The sequence below is a fragment of the Mustela erminea genome, chromosome 11, assembly GCF_009829155.1.
Source record: "Mustela erminea isolate mMusErm1 chromosome 11, mMusErm1.Pri, whole genome shotgun sequence".
NCBI lineage: Eukaryota > Metazoa > Chordata > Mammalia > Carnivora > Mustelidae > Mustela > Mustela erminea.
In genome coordinates this window covers 54,168,677-54,189,683 of record NC_045624.1, presented here as the reverse complement: position 1 = coordinate 54,189,683, position 21,007 = coordinate 54,168,677, and the positions used below count along the sequence as shown (strand labels likewise).

The 21,007-nt window shown below is 35.7% G+C and overlaps 1 protein-coding gene across 1 annotated transcript in view; it reads left to right on the top strand.

The window, feature by feature from the left end:
* Positions 1-21,007, top strand: part of ABCB5 (ATP binding cassette subfamily B member 5) — a 135,628-nt gene that overhangs the window by 1,864 nt on the left and 112,757 nt on the right. Inside the window, exon 2 of the mRNA XM_032304029.1 lies at positions 20,715-20,829. The gene's annotated coding sequence lies outside the window, so the exon portion shown is untranslated. The remainder of the gene's footprint in view (positions 1-20,714; positions 20,830-21,007) is intronic.

Here is a 21,007-nt window from a genome sequence, read left to right as displayed (position 1 = left end):
GATCATGACCTGAGCTGAAGGCCGTTGCTTAACCAACTGAGCCATCCAGGCACCCCTCAAATGACTAAATCTTTAAAAAAATCTGGTCCAGAATAGGTAGTCAATAAATGATAGTTATTATTTTATTTACATTTTACTAAGAATAATTGTCCTCATGTTTCCAACTTGATATTTTAAAAAAAAAAAAAAATCCTGGCTTTATTTTGGATTATCAATAACTAACTTTGATTCTGACTGAAATTACCTCATCTCTCTTGGTTTCAGATGCTTAAACTGAAAAATAATGCATTTGGGGAAAATAAGTCTCTGAAAATGAAATAGGAATTCTAATCTACCATAGACATCAAAATTTGAATGGCAATGAAAGGTTTTAAAAACTGGAATGGACTGAGATTATCTTTATATAGGGAACTTGAAAAATTTTAATTCAAGTTATAAATTATAAAAATAATCTGGATTTGTAGAGGGAGAAAAAAGCTCTAGGAATAAATACTTAAACCAATTCATCACAAAAAAAAAAAAAAAGTTGTGAAATACTGATTTGTGTGGCCCTCCTGTGGGCAGAGTGTGAATCACAATCGCCATTTTAAACTGTATATTTTGTTAGAAAACATCACTTGAGTACTGTCAGTTTTATCTGAAGTCTGAAGTAAAAAGCAAGAGCTTATTTCAATAGTTGGCCTTTTGCCCATTGTTTGGAATTTGTACAGACTGTTTTCAACATAAAGAATGTTCTATACCATGGTTTATTTCCCAAACCCACAGGTTACTATCACTGTTAGGCCTCAACTATATAACTCCACAAATATTGGTAGACCAACTAACAACAATGGGCAATGATGTTTCTTTGGGAAAGTCAAAGAATTTCTAGGATGGAAAAAATTTGAGGTCTCTATTCTAAATTCTACTTGAGTATACCAAATCACACCTCTCCCCCAGTTTCAGCTCTAGCAATGAGAGTAAATAATCCCATCCCCATCTAGGAAAGATGCAGCTGTCTTCTCCTATTGGGTATTAGACAAACAGCTAGGCATGAGCAGAAGACCTGGGTTCTAATTCTTCCATCTGTTACGGAAGAGGGAGTAAGAGGTCAGGGGTAGTCATTCCAAAACCCCAGGGGGTTAAAGCAAGGTCTGTTTTGTGCTCAAATCAACAACCATTGCAAGTTGGCTACAGCTCTGTTTCAAGTCTTTATTCTGTGATGCAGGCTGAAGTAGCAGCCACTAACAGACATGTTAGTCTGGTGGCAGAGGGAAAAAATAAATTGACAACTGAGATGGCTCAGAGTTTCTTCTCTTAAGTAGCTCAGGCCTCTTCCACTCACATTTCTCAGTCAAGGCAAGTTACAGGACCAAGGCTGCTGTCAGTGGAATAGGAAATGTACTCTTCTGTACTTCTTTGGAGGGACTTGAGAGAAGGGCATAGTAATGAAGGACAGCAAATATTTTGAACAAATAATGAAATTTACTCCCTTTTGTGAACATAAACAGACCAGCATGGTCTCCGAGTCCTATTTCAGTCAATCCAAAAACTGGAAATGATCATTTTCTCCACACAAAGCTCAGGATTACAGTAAACATCAAGTAAAACTAATATGTGTGTGTGTGTGTGTGTGTGTGTATGTGTACAAGTTAATATGTATATGTTGTTATATCCTTACCCAGAGATTCTGTCTAGTAGATTTCATGTGGAACCATGATGTCTCTATTTTTTTTCAATGGTCCAGTATTGAGAAGAATTGTGGTAATAAAGTTCTGATAAGTCATCTCCAAACCCAGCCACACATCTTAGAAACTGGAGAGCTGTTAGAAAATACACATTTCTGGGCCTTGTGCCAAAGATTCTGATTCCGTGGAGCTCAGATGGAGCTCCAGATTCTGTATTTTTAAAAGCTCCCCAGAACATACTCTCATGTAAGACTAGGCAGGGAACCCTTGAGCTCTAGGATCCTTTTTAGCAACAAAATTCACAGCCTATAGTTAGTAACTTCCCCTTTTATGCAGGGAGGGCAATTTTTGTTGTATTGTTTATGTAACTTTGTTTAAACTTTATTTTATCTCAATCTAATACAGATTTAGTCAGCTGATTTTAACCAGGCAAAAAGAACAGGTACTGATTTGTTTATAAGAAAACATAATGAATTTTTCTCAGTAAGAGAAAGAGATATGTGACAGAAAAGTAAAGGGAATGATGCTTAAAATGAGCATTATAGTACTGACACAGAAAATAATGATGTTTAGTGCTCCCATTTATTCTGTGATCACAGGCTCTGGCTTAACATACAATATTCTGTATGAAGCCTCAGGATTTGCCTTATGAGATAGGAAATATACCCATCTTAATCTGGGTGCCAGAAAAGTAAAGTCACACAGACTAGAAATAGTAAACCAGGATTCACACTCAGTGTCCCAAACCTCCAGGAAATTCCATCAGAGGCTGCCAAAGAAAAGGGGGAAAGTCAATAGTAACAGAAGTGTCAAGTAAGCAATATTTTATACTTTGTTACACCTCCCAGGTGGCAGCAGTTCACTGGTCTCTTCTCATTGCTGTGTCCCAGATGCCTTTTCTCTACTTGCATACCTCCCTCTCTGTTGTTGTCACTGTGAAGTCAACACTCAGATTAACGATCACAATGTAGCCTCACTTTATCATTTACTGAGTGTTTTCACAGCTTTATCTTTAACTGTCATCAGAAATAGTATTCAAGAAATGTAGAAATCAAGGATCATAAAGCTTGAGGTGATTGGTCTAAAGCAGGTTTCCAAAAATAAGTATGATTGGACTGGATAATTTTTGTTGTAGGGCTCTGTCTTGTGCATTGCATGATAGTTACCAACATTTGTGGTTTCTACCCACTTGATGCACCACCACCCCCAATTCTAAGAACAAAAAAAGTCTCCAGACATTACCAAATACCCCCTAGAGGACAAAATCATGCTTGGTTCAGAATCACTGGCCTAAAGTGATGCAGCAAACAGGTAGAAAGTACTCTCTGACCCACATCGTGTGGCTACAAACTAGTGTACATTCCATTGCATCCCTGAAGCCTCCCTAGAAATGTAAAATTTTGGAGCCTGAAGGTTTTAGTGACATCCAGGAGATGCCTTTATTTTACCAGTGAGCAAGCTAAAGCATAAAGATGTAAGGTGACTATCACAATTTTATGGCTCAAAGCCAATTAAAAATAAATTTAAGATTGTTGAAATTCCTGTGAAGTCATATTACTGATACACATTGTATGATGAGAGCACGTCTTGTCCTGTGGCCACATCCATTACCCATCACATTTCTCGAAAGAGTGTGTCTGTCATGCCAGTCTTTGTATCTTGAATCTTCTTCACCCTCTATGCCAAACTTTTGGCAGGGTCTAACAGTGGCAATTGAATTACCAAATTAGAATAGCAAGTTAATGGCATAGATGCCCATGGATGAGCTTCCCCCCTCCCCATGGATGAGCATTTCTAACCTAAGATTTCTTTTTAATCAGCTGATAAGCAGACCATTTAATAGCAAACAAAATGAAAAAACTAGCTAAAGAACCTTTCTTTACAAAATCCAGGGACCTCCATCAAGCAAAAGGGTGTTTTCAGAATGGAGAGGTCATGGTCCTCCCCGGAGGAGGAGACTCATAGCAGACTCATCCAAGAGATGTTATCCTGTCCCCTACTGCCATTGCCAGGCTCAGGGAAAGCCTCCAGCTAAAGGTCATCTAGCCACTCTATTTCCCCATAATCCCTTTCGGACCTTTGCTAAGATGAAGTAGAATATTTGTTCTTAACATCTAGTACTAGCCTTAAAGCACCTTAAAGAAAAATATTCTCCTTGATATATTCTGTCCTCAGTTAAGTAACACAAACTATGTGGCCAATAAAAATTTGTTAGACAACTTAAAAAAGAAAATCAGGGCTTCCTGATTGATTTTCATGATCCCAATGTCCACCTAGAAGCATTTTGCTTCTCCAACAAATTTCAAGAATTCTGCCTCTTTATCCTCACCCAGGAGAACCTTTAAAAAGAGATCATCCTAATCCAGGGAGCACTTGGAGGTTTCCAGCACATGAGCTTTGGCCTACAAGAGTTTTGCATCTTCTGGTAGGGTGAGATTTAAGCATAATTCTGGTCCCTGAGTCTGACTGTGCCTGAAGCTGGCAAACTCCCAAAACTGTTTTCGTTTACTTACTTGGTGTTGGATTTCTGTCACTTGTAATCTAAAGAGCCCTAATTAATATACCACCCTCAGGAATAATCAGTTTTGTTGTTGTTCTTATTGTTTAATAAATAAAATTTGAAGAAGAAATCAAGTAGGTAACCCAGTTCAGACTATCAGTGCTAAAACAATTCATGCCATACCACTTTTGCTCCTCATGCTGAGGCTTTTCAGTCACCTACAAGTTTCTGTGGTACTAGAAGCCAGTCATCCAAGAAATATAAAATCTGTCATAGGTGTTCCCGTACAATAAAAGGAAAACCACTTTTCTGGCCAGATAAGGACATTTAGAAAATAGGGTAATGCTGTAGTCAAAGAGCTTTCCTTTCTAAACCTTCTCTGACTCCTCCCTTCTGTCTCTGTCTAACATTCTGATCACTTCTACTCCACATCTGAGTCCTTTACCCAGCTCCACTTCTCACATGTTCTTCCAACAGAATGAGCTCTGTATCCCTTTCATCAAGAAACCAATGGAATCTTAGCTAATGCCCTGGCTCCATGCCAATAGTAGATACTGTTGAGATGTAGCAGTTCCTCAGATTTATAAGTTTTCTCAGGTCTACTCCATCCCTAATTATAATATTCAGGTGTTTGGTGTTGCAAGGAAAAAAACCAATTAGTATTTCTCTTTGGCCACACACAGAATTTCAGAACAGATGGACTTGGATGCCAAATACTGCTGTAGAGTTTAATTTTTTTCTTGCTCTAAATTTAAAATATCATTGTAAAACTGTTTATTAAGAATTTAAAGCTAAGTTTTAAAAAGTGCCCTTTCACTCTTTGAGAAGTGATAGAACATTAGCACATGACCTCAGAATAGGGTTGGTATGTAGGAAACCACCCACCCACACATCTATAAGTATATCTAACATTTGAATTCAGAAACTTGTCCAGTTTAGATCAACAACACAAGAAATTAACTGTGTCAGGTACTTTTTAAAAAAAATTTTCCACATTTTCTGATGTTTTGACATCTTGGGGCCTTGCTGACCCTGGAGGGACTGCTTCTCCCAGAGTTAGCTAATTCCTAGAGAGAGCAAACAATTCATCCTAGAATGCTCCTTTCATAAATAAACATATCAAGAGCCCATACCGTCAAACATCTCCTTTATTAGGCTTTCTCATGCTGAGTGATTTGTGAATTAAAAATTATTTCAGAAAGCTTTATAAAACTCAGAGGGCAAAAGCATTGCTTCTAACAACTTGCTCAATTGTTCATTTAGAGCCTATGATTTAATTATATTATTTTTTTAAAATTTTTTTAAAGATTGTATTTATTTATTTGAGATTGAGAGAGAGAGAGCATAAGAGGAGAGAGGTCAGCAGGAGAAGCAGACTCCCTGTCAAGCAGGGAGCCTGATGTGGGACTCGACCCCGGGACTTCAGTATCATGACCTGAGCCAAAGACTAACCAACTGAGCCACACAGGCGCCCTAATTTTATAATTTATTTATAGAAGGAGCTATTAACAAGCAAGTGACCTCCACATGTAACTAGCTGGTGTTTCTTTGCTTGGAGGAAATTAATCTTGTGATCAATTATACCTTTTCTTTAACTGATGTTTAAATGAGAATGCAGTTGATGGCCTACTGGTAGATAAAAAAATGCATTTATGAACGCCTGGCTGTCTGGCTGGGATATTTTATACACCAGAGCCACATTAATATAATCTTCTATAATTCACATTATGTAATAAATTCATATTTTGAAATAAAAGCATAAGTGTCCTTGAGAAGTTACTTTTCCTTCATTTAAAAGAGAAACTTTACAAAAATTCTATATATAAAACAACCAGGGATAGAGCTAGAGTGCTCATTATCTTATGCAATGGATCTCAAACTCTAATTTGCATTAAATCACTTGTAGAGCTTGTTAAAAAAATCTGTATTCATGGTTCATACTCTCCAGAGATTCTGATGCAATAATCTGAGCAGAGGCTTAAGAATCTGTGTTTTTGTCAAGAAGTCTGCATCCTGACACAGGTGTTCCAAGAATCACAGTTTAATAATCCCAGAGAAACCATTACCTCCTAAAGACTCATTGTTCAGCCAGTCTACAATCAGCCATCAGCTTTTGGGTCATAAGTTATTTTTTAGTAGCATTTCCTCTCTACATGTTGGGCTGATAATGTTAATTTTATATGTAGATAAATACCTACATGTATCTAGATATATTTATATCATTAATACTCCCTCTTCAGATCCAGACATAAATAGGTGTTTAGGTCATCACTAAATGTCAAACCAAGTTAAGGCAAATTAAACACTTTGAATCTCAGTTTCCTCATCTTTAAAATGGGATTACAATGCTGCTTCATAGAATTATGGTGAGGATTGAATGAGTAAATGTATATACAACAAAGAGTTAAGAGGTCAGTAAATAGTAGGTATTACTGTTAAAGGATCGGGGCAAAGGCAGTATGACCCAGTGATGCCTTACATTTATAAAGAAATTGCTTTATGGTTTCTGGAGCTCTTTGACATACATCATGTCATTATACTCACACAATATGTATGTGAAATAGAAGGTATAGGGTTTTATTCCAATTTATAAGTCAGATTCAACTTAAGTCCGCTGTCATGAGCATTTGCTCACAGACTAGTTGGGGGAAAAATGAGCCTCAGAGTAGTTGAAAGGGTAAAGGGTAGGAGTTTCTTTTGCCTTTTGAAGCCAAGAAATTAGTGTGCCACAAAATTCCCCTGTAGACTTCAGAGCTCCTAGTGAGTTTCAAATTTATAGAATGGCAAAGCAGAGTAGCTCAGTGGCTATGAGCTTAGGTTTTAGAGTAGACAGATTTGGTTCCACCACTTTAATAGTTGTGTTGGGGTGCCTGGTAGCTCAGTCATTTAAGTGTCCAACTCTTGATTTCAGCTCAGATCATGATCTCAGGGTTGTGGGTTGAGACCCATGAAGCTCTGCACTCAGCTGTGAGTCTGCTTCTCTCTCTCTCTTTCTCTCCCTCACCCCTCCCCTTGCTGGTGTACTCTCTGTATCTCTCACAAGTAAATTTTTAAAAAATCTTTTAAAAAATGGTTGTGTTACCAATATTATTTAAGCCTTCTAAGCGTCAATTTCCTCTTGTAAAAACAAGGCTAATAAAACAGTGACTAAATAAGATCTATCGCATAGTAGTAATAATATCTAATATTTATTGAAGCTTCCATCTCAGAGTATAGCAGAGTAATGCTCAGAATAGAGATGATATATACCTGCCCACTCATGCAACCTACAAGTACTACTGATATTTGGGAGCTCTTGATTACTATTGCCAACTCAAGAGTGAAAAAATGAATTTTTTCTAATGTGAAGAGATAGCTAATGGACAAAAGATTAATCACCATTATAAGTACTTACTTTATTAGGATACAGAGTAAACATGAAGAGACTGTGTTGATAAACCCAGATCACAAAATGACGCCATGGCAAGGTCAGATTTCTGCTCTGTGCAAGACCTTTCTTCTTCTCTAGAGATTGCTATGATCCTTTCATTTTACTCCAAGGAAAGAATTTCACTTGGGGAATTCCCTTATAGAGTTCCATGGTTTTATCCCACATGCTCTTGGTCTGGAAAATTACTTTGTAATCTTCTGTTTAATATTCTGAGTTTCTGTTAAAGATGGAATTTTTGCTGAGTTAAAGGCCCACACAGTTCTTACAGGTTCCAATTTGGCACCAACCCTAAATCTTTTGTGGCTTTGAGTTAGTCTTGGCAGAACACTTCCAGAGTAGGAGGATTTTTAATGGGTTTCTTTAAAGAGTCACTTTAAAGTGTTCATTTAGGCTCAAACCAAAGTAAACTGACCATTTTATTCCCATGAATTTTAGAGGGCCAAGGGTTAGAATTCAGGGGAAAATGTGGTAAGCAAACCTACTGAGAATTTAGCTGATACTGTGGTTTGATACTATAAAACAGAAGCAAGACCGTGGTGTCACTAAAAGAAACTTTCTCACAAAGGCTTTTTTAAAATTTCCACTCTTATGCTTCCATAATATTGGTGGTGTTTCGAATATATAGATATACATGTATACATAAACACACGTATATATGTTTTTTATACCAATGCCAAAAGTTGAGTGGTAAAAATTGATACTTTGCTGAAAATCAAATCATAATATGAACTTCCAGTATAAAGGAATAATTAAAATTTTTACGGAAAATTGAAGTGAAAATTTTAGTCATGATAGTAAATGCTGCAATAAACATGACAGTGAAGAGCCATAATTTTCCACTGTCAGCTGCTACTAGGTCCTAGAGTGACTACGCAGCATTTTTATCTTACTTTGTAGAAATTTATCTGAGATAAGTGAAAGACAAAAATATTCTCTCACAATGGCATTTTCTCTTCTCCATAGTCTTTATATTATTTATTATGTCTGAAAACTGTATGATTTTGGAACTTTTTATCCTCAGGAATATTTGAGATGGCAAACTGATACTCTGCTTTTAATTCTTGTTCATAAGTTGTGAAGAATTTCCAATGAGACTTTTTCTTGAGAGAACTCACATTTTAAATATAGTTTAAAGGTTAAAAATTAAATCTGTCTTATAATGGTAACATTGTTTAATGTTATAATAAATGTTAGCATCCAATAATTCTATAAAGATTAAAATAATACTCCTTGATTTCCATTGTACTCTATCTTTTTAATCATGTAGTAACTATTTTTCATAATCTTAAATCTATCTAGCTAAAGTAGCTTTTCTACTATTAACACCTTAGTCAAATTTATTTTGTTAACTGTTCTTTTTCTATTGAAAAATAGTTGACATATAGCATTTAAGGTGTTTAATTTTAAGGTATATTTAAGGTGCTGATCTGATACATTTATGTATTGCAATATGATTACCAATATAGCATTTATACCTGTGTCATATCATAAAACAATAATTTCATTTTGTGTTGAGAACATTTAAGAGCTAGTTTCTTCAGTTTAATAATTCTAATTTGTTGTATTTTCTTATTAAATATTTACTTTAAAAAAAGCTAAATATCCCATCTGGGATTCAAATAAAATTATTCTAGTAAGCAAAAAAAAAGTCTCTTAGCAACTTTGAAGTATGATTACAGTATTGTTGACTATAATCACAATGCTGTACATTAAACCTCGAGAATTTATTCATCTTCTAGCTGTAAGTTTATACCCTTTAACCAACATCTCCCTGATTCCCCTACCTTCCAGCCACTGGGAACAACTTTTCTATTCTCTTTCTATGAGTTTGACTTTTTAAGGTTACATATGTTAGTGAGACAATGCAGTATTTGTCTTTCTATCTCACTTAGCATAATGCCTTCAGGGTCCATCCATGTTGTCCCAAATGGCAGGATTTCCTTCTTTATCATGGTTGGATAATATTCTGTTGTATACATTTACCATATCTTCTTTGTGGAGACTTAGATTGTCTCCATGTCTTGGCTATTGTGAGTAATGCTGCAGTAAACATGGGGGTACAGATATCTTTTCAATATACTGTTTTTGTTTCCTTTGGATATATACCCAAGTACTGGATCATATGGTAGTTCTATTTTCAATATTTTAAGGAAACTTCCTAATGTTTTCCATAGTTACTAAACCACTTCCATTCCCACCCTTGTCTTGTTCCTGACCTTAGAGGAAAAGCTTTCAAACTTATCATTGAGTATGTTACCTGTGGGCTTAATATACATAGATTTTATTATGTTGAAGTAATTCCTTCTGTACCCAATTTGTTGAGAACTTTATCATAAAATAGGTTGCATTTTGTCCAGTGCTTTTTCTATTGTGTATCTATTGAGCTGATCATATAATTTTTATCATTTGTTCTATTAATGGGATATATCACATTTATTGATTGGAATATATTGAATCATCCTTGCATCCTAGGAATGGATCCCACCTGTTCATGGTATATGATCCTTTTAATGTGCTGTTAAATTTGGCTTGCTAGTGTTTTGTTGAGAATTTTTGCATCTCTATTCAAAATAGATATTAACCTATAGTTTTCTTTCTTGTAGTATCCTCATCTAGGTATCATGTTAATGCTGTCCTATAAAATGAGTTTGTAAGTGTTCCTCGTATCCAATTCTTTGAAATAGTTTGAGAGGGATTGGCGTTAATTCTTCTTAAGTGGTAGAATTTACAGGGAAACCATCTGGTCCTGGGCCTTTGTTGAGAGGTTTTTGATTATTGATTTAATCCCTCTACTCATTATTCAATAGGTTATATTGTTTTCTAGGCATTTATTCATTTATTCTAGGTTATGTAGTTTCTTGGTGTACAATTGTAGTTCATTATATCATAATTGTCTCTTTTGATCTTTTGTGTTCTGTGTTAGTGGTAGTATCTCCTCTTACATATCTGATTTTATATCTGTCTGAATAATCTATCCATTGTTGAAAGTAGAGTATTGAAGCTTTCAACTATTATTGTGTCATTGTTTATTTTTCCCTTTATATCTATTAATACTTAATATATTTAGGTGTTCCATTGTTGGGTGCATAAATATTTACATTTGTTATGTCCTCTTAATGAATTGACCCCTTTATCATTATATAATGATCTTCTTTATCTCTTATTGCAGTTTTTGACTCAAAGTTTATTTTGTCTGATGCAAGTATAGCCACCCGTAATTTCTATATGTGTGTAGTATCTTTTTCCATCCCTTCACTTTGAATGTATATGTATCCTTAGAGGTGAAGTGAATCTCTTGTAGGAAACATATATTGTGGTTTTTATTGTTACTGTCTTTTCGTCCAGCCACTCTGTGCCTTTTGATTAGAGAGTTTAACCCATTTATATATTAGTAATTTTTAATAGGTACTAACTAATGCCATCTTTTTAATTATTTGCTGGTGGTGTTTTAGTTCCTTTGTTCCTTTCTTCCTCTCTTCCTGCCTTCCTTTGTGAATTAATGATTTTCTATAGTGGTATACTTTAATTGCCTTTTATCTTCTTTTAAAGATTTTCTTTTTATTTATGTATTTTAGAGACAGAGAGAGTGTGCATGTAAGGGGGTGGTAGCAAAGGAGAGGGAGAGAGAATCTGAAGCAGACTCTGTGCTAAGCATGATGCCCACTGTGGGGTGGGCTCAATCTCACCACCACAAGATCATGATCTGAGCTGTAACCAAGAGTTGGATGCTTAACCGACTGAACCACCCAGATACCCCATCTTCTATTTATCTTTTATAAGCTTTTGCTTTGTTGTTACAATGTGTTCCAATTAGGGAGAATCAACATAAAACATATTATGGATTTAACAGTCTGTTTTAAACTTATGACAGTTTTAATCATATACAAAAACTCCTTTCCCCAACATTTTGTTTTAGTATCATGATTTATCTCTTTTTATATTGTATATCCAATAATTAATTATTATAGTTATAATTATTTTTACTAATTCTGATCTTAAACTTTATACTAGAGGTAAATTATTTAATACATCATCATATTATGGTACTGGAGTATTTTGAATTTGACTATTACTTATTTTATCAGTGTGTTTTATATTTTTACATTAATTTTGTATATTTGCATCCTTTCATTTCAGTTTTAAGAACTCCTATCAGCATTCCTTGTAATGCGGGTCTAGTGATGAAAAATTCCTTCAGCTTTTGTTTGTCTGAGAAAGGATAACTCTTCTTTATTTCTGAAGAACACCTTTGCCAGCTCTAGTATTCTGGGTTGACAGATTTTTTTTGTTGTTCCAATGCTTTGAATATATCATCCTGCTCTTCTGACCTGCAAGATTTCTTTTTATTTTTTTTAATTTTATTTATTTATTTGACAGACGGATCACGAGTAGGCAAAGAGGCAGGCAGAGAGAGAGGAGAAAGGAGGCTCCCCGCTGAGCAGAGAGCCCGATGCGGGGCTCGATCCCAGGACTCTGAGATCATGACTTGAGCAGAAGGCAGAGGCCTTAACCCACTGAGCCACTCAGGTGCCCCTGACCTGCAAGATTTCTGCTGAGAAATCCACTGATAGCCTTATGGGGATTATCTTGCATGTGAAGAATTTGAACTTCCTTATTTGATGAACTTTGATGTCTAAATGTTTCCCTGGTTTGGAGAGGTTCTCAGTCATTACTTCTTTAAAACAGCTTTCTGCCCTTTTCTTCCTCTTTTTTCCTTCTAAGGCTCCAATAATTCATATATTGTTTCTCTTAATAGTATCCTATTGTCCATATAGACGTTCTTCACTCTTTTTCATTTTTTTTTCCTTTGTTCTCCTCTGACCTGTAATTTCAAATGTTCCATCCTCTACTTCATAGATTCTCTCTTCTACTTCATCTAGTGACCTGTTGATGCTATTGCATTTTTTATTTTATTTTCTGATTCTTCAGCTCCAGAATTTCTATTTGTTCTTTTTTTTCTATCTCTGTTATACTTCTCATTTTGTTCATATATTTTTTCCTGACTTTATTAAATTGTCTTTCTATTTTCTAATACTAGCTTGCTGAGCTTCCTTAAAACAACTACTTTGAATGCTTAATCAGGCAAATTGCAGATTTCCATTTCTTTGAGAAATGGAAAATCATTCTGTTCCTTTAGTGGTGTCCTGCTTCCTTCTTTTTTATTCTCCTTAAAATCTTGCAGTACTGTCTTTGCATTTAAAGAAGCAGTCACCTCCTCCTGTCTACTGACTGGCTTCAGGATAAAGAATACCTCCATCAGCAGTGTTAGGGATTCTGAGGCATTCTCAGGATTTTTCTATGGATATACCTGCTCCCCATCCTTGTTCCCTTGGAAATTCTTAAGATTGTGTGCCTTCTCTTGATTTTGCAAAACCAAGCAGGTGCTGACAGCTTGTTTGGTTTTTTTCCCCCTAGAATGCTGCTCAATTTTGTGTGTTATCTCCCAGTCCCGCAGAATCAGGCAAGTTTTTTATGCATGTGTATGTATGCTCACTAGCTATCTGCAAAGGCTTGGTTCCACAACCCCCAGTGGGTAGGGCCGGGGCAGGTGAGACATGCAGAGTGTTGGGGTGTTCATAGGCCAGCTTGGGACGGGGCTGCAGGCAAGAGGTCCCTAGCAGTTTAAGAGTTGGCTTTCTGCCATACAGTTAATAGGATCTGCATTCCTTTTGTACGTTCCAAACCCTGGCTGCTATGCTATAAGCCACTCCGTGCCCTGCAGTCAAATAGCAAGGCTCAATATTGTGGATAGAGTAAGAAAGGAATAGATATCTTTAGCAGCTTCCCACCCAGCTTGGAAAGTGAAGCTGTTTCTTTTACTTCTTCAATCCATCCTATCTTACAACTTTTTCCTCTAACACTATACTGAAACTTCTCCATTGGATTCCTAGACTTCCCTGAAGACACCGTTACCTGTAAATGATTGTCTAAATTGGTGTGCTTTGGGAAAGAAATGGTAGAAAGCTCCTATTTCATCATTTTGATCCCTGTCTAACTATGACTTTGCTCTTTTTTTTTTTTAATAGTGATGTTACAGCCACTTGTGTTAATTGATATGGCTTTTTTTCCCCAAAAGTGACAAAATGAAGCAAATATGAATTGTTGTATGCAACCACCCCAAATCGCTAAGGAAATGTTGAAAAACAATAATAAAACTGGGGGCATCATGTTACCTGATTTCAAGCTTTATTACAAAGCTGTGATCACCAAGACAGCATGGTACTGGCATAAAAACAGACACATAGACCCGTGGAACAGAGTAGAGAGCCCAGATATGGACCTTCAACTCTATGGTCAATTAATCTTCAACAAAACAGGAAAAAATATACAGTGGAAAAAAGACAGTCCCTTCAATAAATGGTGCTGGGAAAACTGGACAGCTATATGTAGAAGAATGAAACTTGACCATTCTCTTACACCGTACACAAAGATAAACTCAAAATGGATAAAAGACCTCAACTTGAGACAGGAATCCATCAGAATCCTAGAGGAGAACATAGGCAGTAATCTCTTCGATATCAGCCACAGCAACTTCTTTCAAGATATGTATCCAAAGGCAAAGGAAACAAAAGCCAAAATAAACTTTTGGGACTTCATCAAAATCAGAAGCTTCTGCACAGCAAGGGAAATAGTCAGAAAAACAAAGAGGCAACCCACGGAATGGGAGAAGACATTTGCAAATGACAGTACAGACAAAAGGTTGATATCCAGGATCTATAATGAACTCCTTAAACTCAACACACACAAAACAGACAATCATATCAAAAATTGGGCAGAAGATATGAACAGACACTTCTCCAATGAAGACATACAAATGGCTATCAGACGCATGAAAAAATGTTCATCATCACTAGCCATCAGGGAGATTCAAACCAAAACCACATTGAGATACCACTTACATAAGTTAGAATGGCCAAAATTAATAGGATAGGAAACAATAAGTGTTGGAGAGGATGTGGAGAAAGGGGAACCCTCTTACACTGTTGGTGGGAATGCAAGTTGGTGCAGCCTCTTTGGAGAACAGTGTGGAGATTCCTCAAGAAATTAAAAATAGAACTTCCCTATGACCCTGCCATTGCACTCCTGGGTATTTACTCCTGGGTATATATACCCCTTTGGGGTATATACTACCCCAAAGATACAGATGTAGTGAAAAGAAGGGCCATCTGTACCCCAATGTTTATAGCAGCAATGGCCACGGTCGCCAAACTATGGAAAGAACCAAGATGCCCTTCAACAGATGAATGGATAAGGAAGATGTGGTCCATATACACTATGGAGTATTATGCCTCCATCAGAAAGGATGAATACCCAACTTTTGTAGCAACACGGATGGTACTGGAAGAGATTATGCTGAGTGAAATAAGTCAAGCAGAGAGAGTCAATTATCATATGGTTTCACTTATTTGTGGAGCATGACAAATAACGTGGAGGACATGGGGAGTTAGAGAGGAGAGGGGAGTTGGGGGAAATTAGAAGGGGAGGTGAACCATGGGAGACTATAGACTCTAGAAAACAACCTGAGGGGCTGAAGTGGTGGGGGGGTGGGAGGTTGGGGTACCAGGTGGTGGGTATTGTAGAGGGCACAGATTTCATGGAGCACTGGGTGTGGTGAAAAAATAATGAATACTGTTATGCTGAAAATAAATAAAAAATAAATTTTAAAAAAATTTAAAAATGAAGCAAATAGTTATGTAATTCAAATAAGGAAGTCAGGTATTGTTAAGTTGTAGAATACTTTTACTGTTCAGTAAGGATTAAATGGCTTGCCCAAAGTTATAAGTCTAGTGTGAGTGGGGAATCCAGAATCTGATAGGCAGTTTGCCTCTACAACTGTGCTTTGTAGTATGATGGCCTTTGGCCATATGTGGCTCTTTAAATTTAAATTAAATGATATGAAAATAGAAATTCAGTTCCCTCACTAGCTACATTGCAAGTGGTCAATAGCTACACTTGCCTTGTGACTACCATATTGGATAGTAAGGAGAATATTTCCATTTTTGCAGAAAGCTCGGTTGGATGACACCACTATAGAAACAAAATTCTTGGCCTTTCTATACTATATCACTTCATCTGTACTTTTATATACCATTGTCAGATTATTAAAGCAAGTTTATTCTCAGTTTTAATTATTCCATGTGCTGATGACCACTATAGCTGTAGCTTGGCAATTTTCCTAATTATCAGTGACACATTTCTATCTATATGCCAGATATATTCACTTGGACAGTCTGATATCAATCCAAATATATTTTAAAATTGAATATCTCCTTTTCTCTAAAACCAACAGCTTCCCTTGTCTTCCCCAATTCCATCTTTGTTACTTTTTTATTTCCAGATAGTAAGGTTAGTCACTGAACTTTTATTTTTTTGTTCCTTTTTGCTTGTTCTCTGAATCTATATCCAATCAAACTATCGTTTCAAGGGATATCTGGGTGGCTAAGTTGCTTAAGCATTCGACTTTTGATTTTGGCTCGGGTCATGATCTCAATGATCTCAGTGTCATGAGATGAAGCACCACATGGGGCTCCTCACTGAGCATGGAGCCTGTTTAAGATTCACGTCCTCCCTCTCCCTTTGCCCCTCCCCCTCAAATGTTTTGTCTCTCTAAAGGTTAAAAAAAATGACTTTTCTGAAAATGAAATATGACTCTGAAATATGACTTTTCTACTGCCATGACACTGGACCTAATGGGTGTATTGAATCTTGTTTTTCCACAAGTCCTTCCAATCTACCCATGACATCGGGTTAATAATACCAAATATCAGTGGCCTTATCCCTCTCAGAAAATTACAATATTTACCCTTAAATGGTTGAATGCCTTTTACAATCTTATCTACCTTATCTGTTTCTCCATTTCTGCACGAACTATTCATTCTAACCAGACTGGTCTCATTCCTCCATTATGATACAGTTTACCTTTGCATTCCTAAAATTATGTTCTTGTTCCTCCTCCACACATCTTCACTTATTGAAATCGTAACATCCTCTAAGGGTTAGCCTCAGGGGCCTCCTCATCTGTGGAGTGAAACCATTTTAGGTCATTATGTTCTTTTCAGTTGCTGGAGTAGTCACTCTAGTACTAGTCTTCATATAACTTTCTGTTTTGCTAAGTGTATTAGTCAAGATTCTACAGAGAAACAGAACCAATAGGATATATATATCCTGTTGGGTTTATCTATATATTTAGGTGTCTGTGTATGGGTGTGTGTGTATGTGTATATGTATGTGTATGGAAAGAGAATGAGAGAGAGGAAGAGAGAGATTGATTTTAAGGAATTGACTTACATGAGTATGTTATCTGCCAAGTCTGAAATCCTCAGGGCAGGCTAGAAGAATGGAAATTTTGGCAAGAAGTTGATGATGTCTTGTGTCTGAAGGTACTATGGAGACAGAACTCTTTCCCCTTGAGGGGACCTCAGCCTTTTCTTTTAAGGCCTTTAACTGATTGTTAAGTTGTAGAATACAACTTAAGGCCTACCTACATTATGAAAGATAATCTGCTTTACTCAGAATCTACTGATTTAAGTGTTAATTACATCTAAAAAATTACCTTCCCAACAACATTTAGATGGCTATTTAATAAAAAAAAAAAAAAGTGGATGCTATTGCCTAGCTGAGTTGATACATAAAATTAACCATCACTTTATATATATATATAGAGAGAGAGAGAGTTTAATTGCCATATTACTCTTTATGATATCGCCCTATTTTAATTCTATGAATAAAACTTAACACAATCTCATTTTTTTAAATGCACTCCATGAGATTCTGATAGCAGAGTTCCTTTGTTCACACTTTAAAACTATGCTATGGACAGTAGATAAGAACAGTATGTTGCCATTACACTGTATTTTAAACTTTATTTTTATATTCTTAGTTTTAGAAAAAAAAAGCGCCTTCTATTTTTCAAGACTTTGCATCAAATGCCATAGAATTGTGCTTCTCAAAATTTGATGTGCATACAAACCACCTGGAGAATCTTGTTAAAATGCAGATTCTATTCAGTAGTTTTAGGGCAGGACCCAAAATTCTGCCTTTCAGGAATGGATTCTAAAAGGCATGATTCAGTACAGCAACTGTGAAAAACAACATGGGGATTTCTCAAATATGAAAAATGGAACCACCATATGATCCAGCAGTTACATTTCTGGGTATATATTTGAAAGAAATCAAGTCACTATTTTTTTTTTTAAGATTTTATTTATTTACTTGATAGAGATCACAAGTAGTTGGGCAGAGGCCCAACCCACTGAGCCACCCAGGCGCCCTCAAATCACTATCTTGAAGACGTTATCTGTTCCCCCATGTTCATTACAGCATTATTTATAATAGCAGAGACATGGAAACAACCTCTAAGTGTCCATCAACAGAAGAATGAATAAGGAAGATGTGGTGTGTACACAAACATAGACACACACACACACACACACACCCCAAGAATATTATTTCCATAAAAAAAGAAATCCTGCCATTTATGATGAATCTTGAGGGCACTATTCTAGGTGAAATAAATCAGAGAAAGACAAGTATCATATGATCTCCTTTATATGTGGAATCTAAAAAAAATTATTTACCTTTTTATACACTAACATTGATCAAGAAAGAAAATTTTTAAAAAACATCCCATTATAATAGCATCACGAGAAACAAAAGAATTAGGAATAAACTTGGTCGAGGAGTTGAAAGATGCATACACTGAAAACTACAAAACATTGCTAAAAGAAAGCACAAATGTGAATCCATCCTATGTTCATGGACTGAAAGACTTAATATTGTCAGTTATATTGTCAGAGGACAGTATAACTGAAAGTGATCTACAGATTCAATACAATCCTTATCAAAATCCCAGTAATGTTTTTTGCATAAACAGGAAAACTCATCCTAAAATTCCTATGTAGTTTTAGTAGCAAATAACAAAACAATCTTGAAAAAGATAGCAAATAACAAATAGCAAAACAATAGAAAAATAATAAATAGCAAAGACAATCTTAAAAATAGCAAAAATAATCTTGAAAAAGAAGAAGAAATTTGGAAGACTCACACTTCCTGATTTTAAAACATTACAAAGTTGTAGTAATCAAAACAATGCAGTACTATTGTGAAGACATACAAGCCAATGGATAGAATAGAGAGCTCAGAAATAAACCCTCACATATGTGATGAAATGATACTCAGCAAGGATGTCAAGATCATTCAATATGGAAAAGATAGCATTTTGAACAGAATGAAACTGCTGCTGGTAAAACTGGATATCTACATATAAGAGAATGAAGTTAGACCCTTCACTTTACACTGTTTGGAAATATTAACTCAAAATGAATAAAAGATCTAAATGTGAGGACTAAAACTATAAAACTTTTAAAAGAAAACATAGGGGGAAAGCTTTCTGACATTGGATTTGACAATAATTTCTTGACTATGACACCAAAAGCCCAGGCAACAAAATAAAAAATAGATAAATTTGACTCCAGCAGAATAAAAAACTTTGTGCATCAAAGGATATAATCACAAAACTAAAAAGACCACAGGGGCACCTGGGTGGCTCAGTGGGTTAAAGCCTCTGCCTTTGGCTCAGGTCATGATCTCAGAGTCCTGGGATCGAGCCCCACATTGGGCTCTCTGCTCAGCAGGGAGCCTGCTTCCTCCTCTCTCTCTGCCTACTTGTAATCTCTGTCTGTCGGGTAAATAAATAAAATCTTTAAAAAAAAAAAAAAGACCACCCACAAAATGGGAGAGAATATTTGCACATCCTATATCTGATAATGGTTTAATATCCAGAATACATAAAGAATTACAGCTTAACTACAAAATAAAAACATTTTAATGGGCAGGTAGCTTAAACAGACATTTCTGTACAGAAGACAAAAAAAAATAGCCAATGAAAAATTAAAAGATGCTCAATTTCAGTAATGATTTAGGGAAATACAAATCAAAACCATGATAAGATGCCACTTCACACCTATCAAGATACTGTTATCAATAAACCAGAAAATAAAAAGTTTTAGTGAGGATATGGAGAAATTGGAACTCTTGTGCATTGCTGGTGGGAATGTAAAATGGTATAGCCACTGTAACAAACAATATGGCAGTTACTTGAAAAGGTAAGCATAGAATTGCTATATGATCCACAATTTCCACTTCAATTCCAAAACAATTGAGAGAAGGACTCTAATACTTATATACCAATGTTCATAGTAGCATTATTCACAGTCACCAATAGGTGAAAACAGTCCGAATGTCCATCAACTGATGAATGGTTAAACAATGTGGTATATATAATTGATGAAATACTATTGCCTTAAAAAAGGAATGGAACTTTGATACATGCCATATCATGGATGAACCTTGAAAGCATGCTGAGTGAAACAAGCCTAACACAAAAGACAAATATTACACTGTTCTACTTATCTGAGTTACGTATATTAGACAACTTCATAGAGATGGAAGGTAGAATGGTAGTCACCAGAAACTGGGAGAGGAAAGAATGGGAGGTTATTATTTAATAGGTACGGAGTTTCAATTTGGCATGATGAAAAAGTTTTGTACTGGTGATCTTTGCACAACATTATCTATGTACTTAATGCCACTGAATGGTAATTTAAGCATGGTTAAAATGTTTAATTTTATTTTATGTATATTCTGCCACAATTAAAAACAAATGATTCTGCATGTCTAATAAAATCTCAGGTGTTAGCTGGTGCTGCTGGTCTTGGAACCACATTGAGTATCAAGACTAATATAGAGGGAAAGTGTTGGGGAAGAAGGATTTGTGTGAGTTTCTCAGGAGAAGGGACTGTGTCTTTCTATTTTTGTAGACAGCTGCTACGTTGTACAAGCTCAATACCTTTTTCAGTGAATTTTTTAAGGGATAGGTAAAGAAATACAATCAAATAGGGTAACTAAGAAATGGAATAAAAGAAAGAATGTGTCAGTGAACATGATACAAATATGAGAAAAGCCCAAAAGAAAATCAGGGACACTACAGGTCTTTAAAAAGTGTTTCTTTGAATCACTTGAGTTTTTTTGCTCACTTTGTTTCCCATGTGCAGTATTGCATGAAGAACATAGTGTGTTTTACCTGGAAATTAAACATTGTTTTAATCTGATATTACAGCATGGTCAGAAAATAAGCTTGGTAAAGCACAGCGTGAAAGTACAGTTAGTTATTTGTTGAGGAGAGAAACCACACATGATTTTGTTGTAAATGAACATACCATGCACTGACTGAGGTAAGCCATAATTGTTTTTATTTTTTTATGAATTTGTGAGTTTTATTATGTAATTGTTAAATTCTATAAAATACAAATGATCAGTAGAGTTGATTATTACTTTCCTTACAAATATGCCAAATAACTGGAGATAATGTAAAGTCAGTATAGCAATTATAAAGATTTCTTATATTATAAT